Below are 12,957 nucleotides of genomic sequence, written 5' to 3' on the forward strand. Positions count from 1 at the left end.
AAAACGGCATCCCTTAATGGTTTCCTTAAGGAAGAATTGTATATGATGCAGCCGGAAGGTTTTGTCGATCCTAAGTATGCTGACAAGGTGTGCAAGCTCCAACGCTCGATTTATGGGCTGGTGCAAGCATCTCGGAGTTGGAACATTCGCTTTGATGAGATGATCAAAGCGTTTGGGTTTACGCAGACTTATGGAGAAGCATGTGTTTACAAGAAAGTGAGTGGGAGCTCTGTAGCATTTCTCATATTATATGTAGATGACATATTTTTGATGGGAAATGGTATAGAACGCTTGGACAGCATTAAGGCCTACTTGAATAAGAGTTTTTCAATGAAGGTCCTTGGAGAAGCTGCATATATATTAGGCATCAAGATCTATAGAGATAGATCAAGACGCCTCATAGGTCTTTCACAAAGCACATACCTTGATAAGATATTGAAGAAATTCAATATGGATCAGTCTAAGAAGGGGTTCTTGCCTGTGTTACAAGGTATGAAATTGAGCTCAGCTCAATGTCCGACCACGGCAGAAGATATAGAAGAGATGAGTGTCATCCCCTATGCCTCAGCCATAGGTTCTATTATGTATGCCATGCTGTGTACCAGACCTGATGTAAACCTTGCCGTAAGTTTGGTAGGTAGGTACCAAAATAATCCCGGCAAGGAACACTAGACAGCGGTCAAGAATATCCTGAAGTACCTGAAAAGGACTAAGGAAATGCCTCTCGTTTATGGAGGTGACGAAGAGCTCGTCCTAAAGGGTTACGTCGATGCTAGCTTCGACACAGATCTGGATGACTCTAAGTCACATACCGGATACGTGTATATTTTGAATGGTGGGGCAGTAAGCTGGTGCAGTTGCAAGCAGAGCGTCGTGGCGGGATCTACATGTGAAGCGGAGTACATGGCAGCCTCGGAGGCAGTGCATGAAGCAATTTGGGTGAAGGAGTTCATCACCGACCTAGGAGTCATACCCAATGCGTCGGGGCCGATCAAGCTCTTCTGTGACAACACTGGGGCTATTGCTCTTGCCAAGGAGCCCAGGTTTCACAAGAAAACAAGGCACATCAAGCGTCGCTTCAACTCCATTCGTGAAAATGTTCAAGATGGAGACATAGATATTTGTAAAGTACATACGGATCTGAATGTAGCAGATCCGTTGACTAAACCTCTCCCTAGAGCAAAACATGATCAACACCAGAATTTCATGGGTGTTCGATTCATCACAATGTAACTAGATTATTGACTCTAGTGCAAGTGGGAGACTGTTGGAAATATGCCCTAGAGGCAATAATAAAAGGATTATTATTATATTTCCTTGTTCATGATAATTGTCTTTTATTCATGCTATAATTGTGTTATTCGGAAATCATAATACATGTGTGAATACTTAGACACCAACATGTCCCTAGTAAGCATCTAGTTGACTAGCTCGTTGATCAACAGATAGTCATGGTTTCCTGACTATGGATATTGGATATCATTGATAACGACATCACATCATTACGAGAATGATGTGATGGACAAGACCCAATCCTAAACATAGCACAAGATCGTATAGTTCGGTTGCTAGAGTTTTCCAATGTCAAGTATCTTTTCCTTAGACCATGAGATCGTGTAACTCCCGGATACCGTAGGAGTGCTTTGGGTGTACCAAACGTCACAACGTAACTGGGTGACTATAAAGGTATACTACGGGTATCTCCAAAAGTGTCTGTTGGGTTGACACGGATCAAGACTGGGATTTGTCACTCCATATGACGGAGAGGTATCACTGGGCCCACTCGGTAATGCATCATCATAATGAGCTCAAAGTGACCAAGTGTCTGGTCACGGGATCATGCATTACGGTACGAGTAAAGTGACTTGCCGGTAACGAGATTGAACGAGGTATTGGGATACCGACGATCGAATCTCGGGCAAGTAACATACCGATTAACGAAGGGAATTGTATACGGGGTTGCTTGAATCCTCGACATCGTGGTTCATCCGATGAGATCATCGAGGAGCATGTGGGAGCCAACATGGGTATCCAGATCCCGCTGTTGGTTATTGACCGGAGAGCCATCTCGGTCATGTCTACATGTCTCCCGAACCCATAGGGTCTACACATTTAAGGTTTGGTGACGCTAGGGTTGTCTAGATATGAATATGCAGTAACCCGAAAGTTGTTCGGAGTCCCGGATGAGATCCTGGACGTCACGAGGAGTTCCGGAATGGTCCGGAGGTGAAGAATTATATATAGGAAGTGCAGTTTCGGCCATCGGGAGAGTTTCGGGGTCACCGGTATTGTACCGGGACCACCGGAAGGGTCCCGGGGGTCCACCGGGTGGGGCCACCCGTCCCGGAGGGCCCCATGGGCCAAACTGGGGAGGGAAACCAGCCCATAGTGGGCTGGTGCGCCCCCCTAGGCCCACACATGCGCCTAGGGTTGGAACCCTAGGGGTGGGGGGGGGGGCGCCCCACCTTGCCTTGGGGGCTACTCCACCCTTGGCCGCCGCCCCCCTAGGAGATCCCATCTCCTAGGGCCGCCGCCCCCCTAGGGGAGCCTGTATAAAGGGGGGAGGGAGGGGGCAGCCATACCTTGAGTCTTGGCACCTCTTTCTCCCCTGTTGCACCTCTCTCTCGCAGTATACGGCGAAGCCCTGTTGCTGTGACGCCCTGCATCCACCACCACACCGTCGTGCTGCTGGATCTTCATCAACCTCTCCTTCCCTTTGCTGGATCAAGAAGGAGGAGACGTCACGCTGACCGTACGTGTGTTGAACGCGGAGGTGTTGTCCGTTCGGCGCTAGGATCTCCGGTGATTTGGATTACGTCGAGTACGACTTCCTCATCCCCGTTCTTTGAACGCTTCCGCGCGTGATCTACAAAGGTATGTAGATGCAATCCAATCACTCGTTGATAGATGAACTCCTAGATGGATCTTGGTGAAACCGTAGGAAAATTTTGTTTTCTGCAACGTTCCCCAACATCTCCTCCCACTAAAAACGCATCGCCGGAAATGCTGAAATAAATCCAGGAATAATGCGAGCACCAGGATTTGAACCCTGATGGGTTGGGGATACCACTGTCCACCTTACCAACTCAACCCCAGGTTGATTCGCCGTTAATATGGGCCTTATACATGGCCTTCGAAGTAAGGGCAAATTTACGATATGTACCGGGATGGTCATAGGAGGAAGTACCCTGCTCTCACCTGTTGCGTCACAGCGCCGTCATCTTTCCTGTTGGTGGCGCCCTAACTTCATGGGTGCCCAATCGCATTCACCATGGTAACTAGAAGATACCCCGTATGCTACAATGAAAAATCATTAGAAAGTATTTGAATTCATATTGATAATGGTGTATGGTCTATGTTGAGAACTATCCAAGAGATAAGAATCCTCTATATCTAAATAACTAGCCCCCACTAACTATTTCTCACAACATGCAAGCATGCCAAATCATCCCACAAGGTGCATGAGAAAAGCGAACCAACCTGTGGTTGGATGGTTAAAGGGATTGGGGTATTCCCAGCCCACCAGGGTTCAAATCCTGGTGCTCGTATTTTTTCCTGGATTTATTTCAGGATTTCCGGCGATGCGCATTCAGTGGGAGGAGACGTTCCTGTCGACGACAAGGTGTCTACGCTGACTTCGTAAATTTCAAGATGATATGCCGGCTTAGTCTTTCGGAGGTGCTCATAGGGGTAGGGTGTGCAGGTGTGCGTTCATAGGGCTGAGTGTATGCGCATGTATATGAGCGCTTGTGTCTGTACTGATGTTCAGAAAAAACATGCATGAAAAAAGGCTCATCCCTACTATCATATGTGTCTCAACATGCAAGCACGCCACTTCATCATTAAACATGCATGATAAAAAAGACTCATCTCAACATGCAAACATAGTACATAAGAATTTTCATTCTTCTACTCCCTCCTTCCATCTATATAGGGCCTAATGCGTTTTTTAAGACCGCCTTTGACTATTGACAAGATTAATAGTACATGACATGCACAATGTGAAAATTATATCATTGAAAGCTCCTTTCACATACGAATTTAACGGTGTGCTTTGTGTAAGTTGCATGTCATATATTATTGCTCTAATATTTGATCAAAGTTAGCCTCAAAAAATGCATTAGGCTCTATATAGATGAAAGGAGGGAGTATGTTATTTATATTTAATAATTTTTTTACAACAATATAATAATTGAACATAATAAATTATATGTACTTTCAGTTTTAGCTTTTTATATTATTACTTCAAATATTCATGTTTCAAACGACGAATCACATTAAAATATGTTGTAAAATATTTCCGCAACAATGTGCGGGGCATCATCTAGTTTTAAAGTTATTGGTGGATCATCCTTGTCAAAGAAAAGACATTATAAATGATTCTTGTGATACCTAATATGAAAGAGGTTTGAATGTTTTAATGATCCTATATTTGGTCCGATGATAGCAGAAGATACCAATATGACATTAAACGAAAAGCTAGGTCAAGCGTGTGTTGAGTGTTGACTCAATCACCCAAATATAAGTGTGAAAGTGAACATGTCAATTTGCCGAAAGTTTAAGTTCGTGGAACCTAATGACGACGCATAAGATGATGTATAAAAAGTTAAAAACTAGGCTGATCTGCCCAAGGTACTGCGTCAGCACGTGCTGCAATCTATCGGTTGGTGTTGGATTTGGAACTCCACAGCCTAATAGCGGACTTTGATGAGTTTGCAAACCACATGTCCAATGAATGGTAAGAGCAACTCCAATGGACCGACCCAAATGGACGGTGATTTCGTCCGTTTTTTCTCCGTTTGGGTTGGCCGCCAGTTCGGCGTTCGCCCTGTTTTTCATATGGGTCAGCAGCGCGCCCAACGCGCTGACCCATATGTGCAGGTGTGGCCGGCTAACCGTCCAATTGTGCATTGCATTCAGCATATTATGAAATGATAATTTAACAAACAAAATATTCCGCCCAAATAAATAGTATAGTTTACAGGCCAAATAAAAATAAAAAGGTTTCACATAGTTTTACAAACGAATAAATGAAGATACATCTATTGGTTGCCAACATGAGTCCATATATGCTCAACCAAATCACATATTGGGAATCGTCGGAGTCGCAAATGAAATTGTGGAAAAAGTACTCGTCGGCAGAGTCCATTTTCGTACCTTGGCAAACTATCGAACAGCTTGCGGACGTCGAAGAAGGAGACGGCCGGCGAGGGGAGACGCGGCGCCCACAGACCAGCTAGCTGCCCTGCCGGCGTGCGACGAGTGTGACGGCGTCCGACGAGCATGCCGGTCGTATGTAGCGGGGGCGGCGAGGCGTCTTCTTGGTCGCGGGCAGCTATGCGGTTGGGGAAGCGGCGGCGGGAACTAGTTTGCTCCCCGGCGGCGGCGGGCGACTGGGGGCAAGGGCGGCGTTGCTGGGCGGATGTGGAGGCGGCGGCAGCTGGAAGAGTCGCTGCAAAAATGGGCGGTGGCGTCAGTGACGAAGGAGACGGGGGGTGAGGGTTGCTTGTTGGCCAGAGGAGGGAGGCCATTGTGCCACAGACCAGCGGGCCCGGGGATAGGAGTAGGCGAACGCACACACGTCCGTTGTATGTCCACGCCGACGCAAATCAGGCTCAAAAATGGGCCGAGAATGGGTCCGCGCGTCCGTTTGGGTCGGCGCGTTGGGCCGCCTTTTCTGTCCGTGCCGGTCCAAACGAACGGCCGCGGACGAAACGGGTCGTTCTATTAAAGTTGCTCTAACAGCCTAATTGCAAAGGAGGCAGAGGAATTATTCCGAATAAAAGAGGAGGCAGAGGAATTAAGCGACGGCACGCATGAATGAAATATGTCTGTCTGCCTGTGTGTCAGCGGCGGATCCAGTGAATGGTGATTGCGAAACGAACGAGCTTCACGAGGAAACGATGGCGATCTCGCCGCCGTTGGGCGTTGGCCCATAACCCACTCACTCACTCTGCCAGACACCAAGCAAGGGAGGACGTGTGTCCACCTCAACCATTAACGTTCTCGGCAGTATAGCAGTTTACTTAACACTGTTGTGGTGTGGTGCTCGTGTCGTGTGTACCCGACCTTTAATTAATCGCAAATAAACGTGAGGACGATCGACCGGACGCAAAGTTTCTTCGGAAGTACTAAGCAGACGATACACAGCAGCCGAACACTGGACGATGCTTGATCTAGCCGCTGGATTCCACTTTGTCCAACGCATGCACGGTTGGATGAGTGCGATCGTGCACAAACCGGCTGAACAACGTCGTGTGTATAGCAGCACTCAAGTTTCTTTCTCTCAAGTCTCAAGCGTGAGGTCCCACCGACCCCCGTCCCAGCGGTTTTGGGTGTACGTGTCTGTCTGCCATGAACTCATTACCGTTCACTGTTGATAGCTAACCAATTCCCAAGTTCCAGCGAAGAAGAGAAGTGGATGTCCGTGTAACCAACGCAACCTGCGAGAGATGGATGTTATGTAACGTAGTACGTACGAATACGATGTTAGTGTGGCAGACGGACGTGCTCGTGAGTTGTGAAGCTGAAACACCAATCTTGTTCTTAGATGGAGTAGGCAGCTAGTAGTGCAGAAAGTACTGCCAATCTTTTAGATTGCGGAGGAGATTTGGGTCCTAATTACTGAGCTCTAAATACTATAGGAGAAACGTGTGGCTATGTGGGCGTCCAGTGCGTCTCGTCCATTTCCGTTCCTGCCGACGGACAGGGACGGAACACCTCACTCGCTCACGCTCACGCTCGAGCCTATGATTTAGAGGTCACATGCAGCTTTAATTCGCTCAGACACGCAGCAGCAACCCAGCTCATCCCAAGCCTTCTACGGCTATAAGAACCAGCCAGCCCTCTACCGGCCAACACAGACCAGAGCAGAGCAGATCGAGCGCCTCCATTGCAGCAGGAATGGACTTCGGTACTGATGAGGGCCAGCACGGCCATGGCGACGGAGGCGACGCGGCGGAGTGGAAGAAGGTGGCGGAGCTGAGGGCCGTCGCCGAGGCCCAGGACCCCGCGGCCAAGGTACCCTACCCTACCGCATCCATCCATCGTCTGCTTGATTCCTCGTCAGCTCGTCGCGTGAGTACAAGCCAGAATCTAACACGACACTAAACACCCGACATGACACAATGATACGGCTAGAGTAGAAACACTGTTGTCCAAAGTACTGACCCCTGTCACTGTCCTCGACTCCCTAAACCCATGACCACTTCATTTCCCAATCAGCACGGTCAAATTAGGTTGCTGTGCTAGCTTAATTAGCTGATAGTGGTTGGCTGGCCAATCACTCTTCTCATTTGCGAGGAGAGGAGATACGTCCAATCAGCACTCCAATCTTGATGGTCAATCATCCTTATAGAATTGGCCATCCAACCATGCATCGTACATATCGGCTTTTTTACTTGCTCTATTCTACGAGATTTTTTTTTTCATGACTACCCGACAGAAGCTTATGGCAAGGGAGGTTTTTGTTCAACCATGGATGGTGATGTAATCTTAAGATTGGGCCTCCATCTTAGGTTGTTGCTCTATTCTTACTTTTTTTGCAAGATAAATTATTTCATATTTCGACGTGTTGGCTGTCCATCTTGTTATGCAGAGGCCTGACATTTGCTCAATGTGGTTGTATCAACTCAATATAACGATTGAATGGAAATGTCTTTGTAAAGAAAACATGTATCGTATGTGTGGGCAACAACAATCCACCTGTTGATCTACGCTATCGTGCACGTGTAGGAGGAGGACGATTTCGTGCTGCGCCGGTTCCTGTGTGCTCGGGACTACAACATTGGCAAGGCGTCGACGATGCTCCTCCAGTACCTCGCCTGGAAGCGCGTCACCAAGCCCCATGGCTCCATCTCCGGCGAGGAGGTGCGCGACGAGATCGCAAAGAAGAGGGTCGACATGCAGGGCTTCAATCGTCTTGGTCGCCCCATGGCGTATATCTATGGCGCACGCCACTTTCCCGCCCGGCGAGACCTTGACGGATTCAAGCGCTATGTAGCCTATGTCCTCGACAAAATATGCACCAGGTACATCCATATATTGATTTTTCATACTAGCTAGCTACGTTTCATCAGCGAAACTGCTCTATGAACGACAAAACATGGACGATGTGTGGACGACAAGAAATCCAACGGCCGTTGCACCGCTGTGGGCATGCATGTGTGCGGCCAGATTATCACTGCCGTTCATGAGTCGTCTGATTTTGCCGTCCGTATAGCAATCTCCTTTCATCAGTCGAGTTATTAATTGATGGGTTTGTCTGTTTTTTTGACATTCAACACCTCCTTTATTAATTAGCTACAATAGTAGCATCAGAAACAATCAGGGGGATAACCGCCCCCGGGGCTGTATCCAGCCAAACACCGGGAGGATTGAATTTAACTACTCTAGCTAACTCATGAGCTACTTTATTGTTATCTCTACAGCAGTGTTCAAAGATGATATGAGTAAAATCTAAGGACATAAAAAAAACAGTCATCAAGGATGGCACTGGCAACCGAAGAAGAACTCCCTTCTTTAAGCGCGTTGATGACCTCAAGACTATCCGAATTTAACTCGATCTTGTTGCATCCAGCGGCACGGGCTAGATTCAAGCCAAACCTTACTGCAATTGCTTCTGCGGTAATTGCATCATAGCATATGTTCAGTTTTTCATTGGCCGCTGCCACGAAATTACCATTGTGGTCTCTAATGATAGCCCCCACAGATCCCTCCAGCGAATCATGGTCGAACCCCGCATCCACATTCAGCTTGACGTACCCATTCCTCGGCCTCATCTAGCCAGCCTGTCGGATCTTTGGTTTTGGAGAATAAGCATTAATATAGTTAGCAGCAAGTGATCTCACCGCTACACTGATCTGTGAAGCATTAAGCTTTACTCCTCCATGTGTTAGCTTTCTTCTTTCCCACCACAAAAACCAGCAGCAAGTGGCAATTGTTTCTCTGAATTTGGGGAGTCCCAACACATGGATATGATTATCTGGAAGATTGAGAAGGAATTCTAAAGTTACTTCCCCAGATATGTCCAAAACCAGGGCTTTAGTGGTTACCTCATGCAATCCAAGCAGCTTTCAAACCTCGGTGGCGACTGGGCACTCAAACAACAAGTGTCGAATGGTCTCAGGGCCTAGGTTGCAAGAAGGACAATGGGATTTTATCTTGATATGTCTATCCGCCAATAACGCCCGGCATGGAATAGCGCTGTGGATCACTCTCCAAACAAAAATTTTAATTTTTGCAGGACAATTCAGCCCCCAAAGAGATTTCCACGTGGGTTTAGGCGCTGATGAGCTACAGCCAGCCTGCATATGGTGACCAAACTGGGCCTCCCAAACAGCATGATATGCAGATCTTACCGAGAAACCCCCTGTCTTTGTCAAGCTCCATGCCAAGAAGTCTGACATTTCATATATAGGCAGTGGGATAGCAAGTATTCTCTGGGCATCAACATGACAAAAAGTTTGGTACACAAGCTGCCTATCCCACTCCCCCGATGCAGGATCAATTAGCTCAGATACACGGGATAACAAGTGGTTACCTCTAGTGGAGATAACTTTTTTAGATGGTGATTGTGGGATCCAGCAATCTTCCCAAATTTTAATTTTTTGTCCATCGCCCACTCTCCAGATTATGCCGTGCTTCAAGGTGTTCACTCCTTCCATTATACTTTGCCATGTGTAGGAGGCCTTCTTCCTCAACCCCACATTCATAAGATCGTCATTTGGGTAATACTTTGCTTTGAGAATCTTTGCACATAGTGACTCAGGATCATCAATAAGCATCCATGCTTGTTTTTCAAATAGAGCCAGATTGAAGCAGTGAATGTCTCGAAAACCCATACCTCCTCTGCTCTTCGGTATGCACATCTTCCACCAAGCAAACCAGTGCATTCTCTTGTGTGACGCATCATCACCCCACCAAAAACGTGATATCGCATCTGTGATTCCTTTGCAATTTTTTTTAGGAATTTTGAAGATCGACATCGCATAAGATGGTATGGCTTGTGCAACAGACTTAATAAGCACTTCCTTACCTCCAGAAGACAGGCACTTTTCTTTCCATCCAGTAAGTCTCAAGATTAAACGATCAATCAAATATTGGAAGCTGTCGCTTTTATCCAAACCCAGGGTAGCAGGCAAACCCAAATACTTATCATTGATGGCCTCTGTCATTATATTAAGTGTGCCACAAACCTGAGCCTTCATGTTAACATCTGTGCTAGGACTGAAGAAAATGTTTGATTTATCCACACTTACTAGCTGACCTGAGGCACCATAGTATAAATCTAGTAGTGATTTCAAACAAGTGGCATTTTGTACATTAGCTTTCATGAGAATTAATGAATCATCAGCAAATAAGAGGTTGGTGACCGACGGTGCATCACGACAAACCTTAACTCCCACTAACTCTCCTGACTGCTCTGCATGATTTAACAAGGCTGTAAGTCCCTCTGTACATAGCAGGAATAAATATGGTGACAAGGGATCTCCCTGTCGAAGTCCACGAGAAGGTTTGATTGTTTCCGATTCAACTGAATTATATGTCACTTTGTACTCCACCGAAGACACACATGCCATTATCATTCTGACCCAATCAGGTTTGAAACCCAGTTTCAGCAATATTGCTTCCAAGAACACCCACTCAATACGGTCATAGGCTTTGTGCATATCTAGTTTTACCACACACCAGCCCTCCTTGCCCGCTCTTCTCTGTTTAATAGCATGGAGACTTTCATATGCAATCAGAACATTATCGGTAATAAGCCTCCCTGGGACAAAGGCACTTTGTGTAGGACTTATAATTTCTGGAAGTACATTTTTTAGCCTAGCAGCAATCATCTTAGAGATAGTTTTGTAGACCACATTGCATAAGCTTATAGGTCTAAACTGTGAGACTTTCTCGGGTGTATTTACCTTAGGAATCATTACAATGATAGTGTCATTCCAACCACGTGGCACCTCATGAGAGTTGACTGCATTTAACACCTCCATGACTAGATCGTCCCCAAGCATTGGCTAGAATCTTTTGTAAAAGACTGCATGTAAACCATCCGGCCCTGGTGCTTTAAAATCACCAATGGAGAAAAGTGCCTTCCTAACCTCCTCAGCCGTGTAAGGTGCCATAAGAGCATCATTCATAGGATCTGTTACTCTTCGTTCCACTAGAGACAACACATTATGGTCCGGATTTTGAACCTGTGAAGTGAATAGCTCAGTGAAGTATCCGGATATAATGGTCTTTATATCATCATCATTTTCTTTACACACTCCTGTATCGTCTAGTAGTTTTTTAATGCAGTTCCTTTTCTTCCGCGCTGCTGCTGCTCTGTGAAAGAAAGTTGTGTTCCGGTCGCCATGCAGTAGACAGTTAGCGCGCCCACGCTGGAGCCATGTCATCTCCTCCTGATCCAACAAGTTCTCAACAAGAACCTGAAGCTCTTTCATCTTTTGCCGCGCTTCAAAAGTATTAGGACCACGCCTTAGTTTCTCTATTTCCTTCTTGGTCGTTATAGGTTGCCGGTGGGGCAGGAGAAGTTTGCGGCAGTGATAGACTTGAGAGGGTGGGGTATGCAAACTGCGACATCCGAGGCTATGTGGCAGCGCTCGACATCATGCAGAGCTATTACCCTGAGCGATTGGGGCATGTGTTCCTGATTCATGTGCCCTACATGTTCATGGCCGCATGGAAGATGGTTTACCCCTTCATCGATGACAAGACAAAAAAGAAGTTTGTGTTTGTCGTTGATAGGGACCTCGATGCCACTCTTCGGGACGCCATTGACGACTCCCAACTACCTGAGGAATACGGCGGCAAGCTCAAGCTATAGGGCCACAGTAGTTCAATGTCGTGCAAGTCCATCTGACTATCGAACAATTAACATATGCATTAAGGGTGCCCCGAAATAGCCATCGATGGAGCCTAGATGAGAGAAGCGACAATCCGTTCAATGGCAGGAGATCGACTCACCGTAGTCTAGACATAAATGCCATATGAGGCTATGCAACCACCCTTTATGTATGTTTAGCTATGAGTGAATCCTACATAAATAATTCAGATGAATTTGATATGGGAATTGACTAACTTGTGTAATAGTATGAGAGGGACTGGTGAGTCTAATTAAGTTAACAATAATGTACATACACATTAAACATTTTGCTTGGATAAACATGTATCCCCCCATTCTGAAATCTAAGGCCTACAGATTTAATATGAAAGCCGAGAATATTTATTTTAAAATAGTGGAAGAAAGGCAACCGCACACCTGAACTTTTCATCCAAGCTCAAAAGATGTTGTGCCTTATTGGGCCCCTCCATCCAAGTTCAGGTGTAGTATTCATGTATACTACCTCTGTTCGGGTTTATTGAGCCTCTTTGTATTTTGGGCCTGACTTTGATCATCTATAGACTACTAAACTATGAAGTATATGCTAACAAAATTATGCTGTTCGATTTGTATTTGAAAAAGCTTTCCAACAATATAATTTTTGTGACATATAGTTTACATTTCATTAGTTAAAATTTTAAGTCAAAGTTTAGCCCAAAATAAGAGGGGCCTAATAAACCCAGAAGCTGGCCCAAAATTACACTCGGAAGCTGGCCCAAAATTACACGCAGCCTGCCCCTCCCACACGCTCTCTGCCCTCGCTCCCCTTCCATCCTCGTCTTCCCCGCCGCCGCCCAGATCCGGCGTCCCCGGTCCCGGTGGCCCGCAGCTCACGGCAGGCCGCCCAGCCTGTCTCTCCTCCCAATCGAAGCTCGGCCCCGCCCCGCCGGGCAGCTCCTCCCCGACGCCCTCCTGCAGGTAGGCGCCCGCTCACATTCCACCTGATTGATTGTGCTAGCGATGCCACTTCCGGCGCATAGTGGCCACTGGAAACTGCCATTGCCAAGCGGAGTAGGGCCTCTTACCTTAGTCTCCATGGTTGCTACCGCCTACCGGTAGAATCGCTAACC

The 12,957-nt window shown here is 46.7% G+C and overlaps 1 pseudogene; it reads left to right on the forward strand.

Annotated features, from left to right (window-relative positions):
- Positions 1 to 6,829: 6,829 nt before the first annotated feature.
- On the forward strand, positions 6,830 to 12,739 carry LOC119287390 (annotated as a pseudogene).
- The last annotated feature ends 218 nt before the right edge of the window (positions 12,740 to 12,957 follow it).

This window comes from Triticum dicoccoides, chromosome 4A, assembly GCF_002162155.2.
Source record: "Triticum dicoccoides isolate Atlit2015 ecotype Zavitan chromosome 4A, WEW_v2.0, whole genome shotgun sequence".
Lineage (NCBI taxonomy): Eukaryota > Viridiplantae > Streptophyta > Magnoliopsida > Poales > Poaceae > Triticum > Triticum dicoccoides.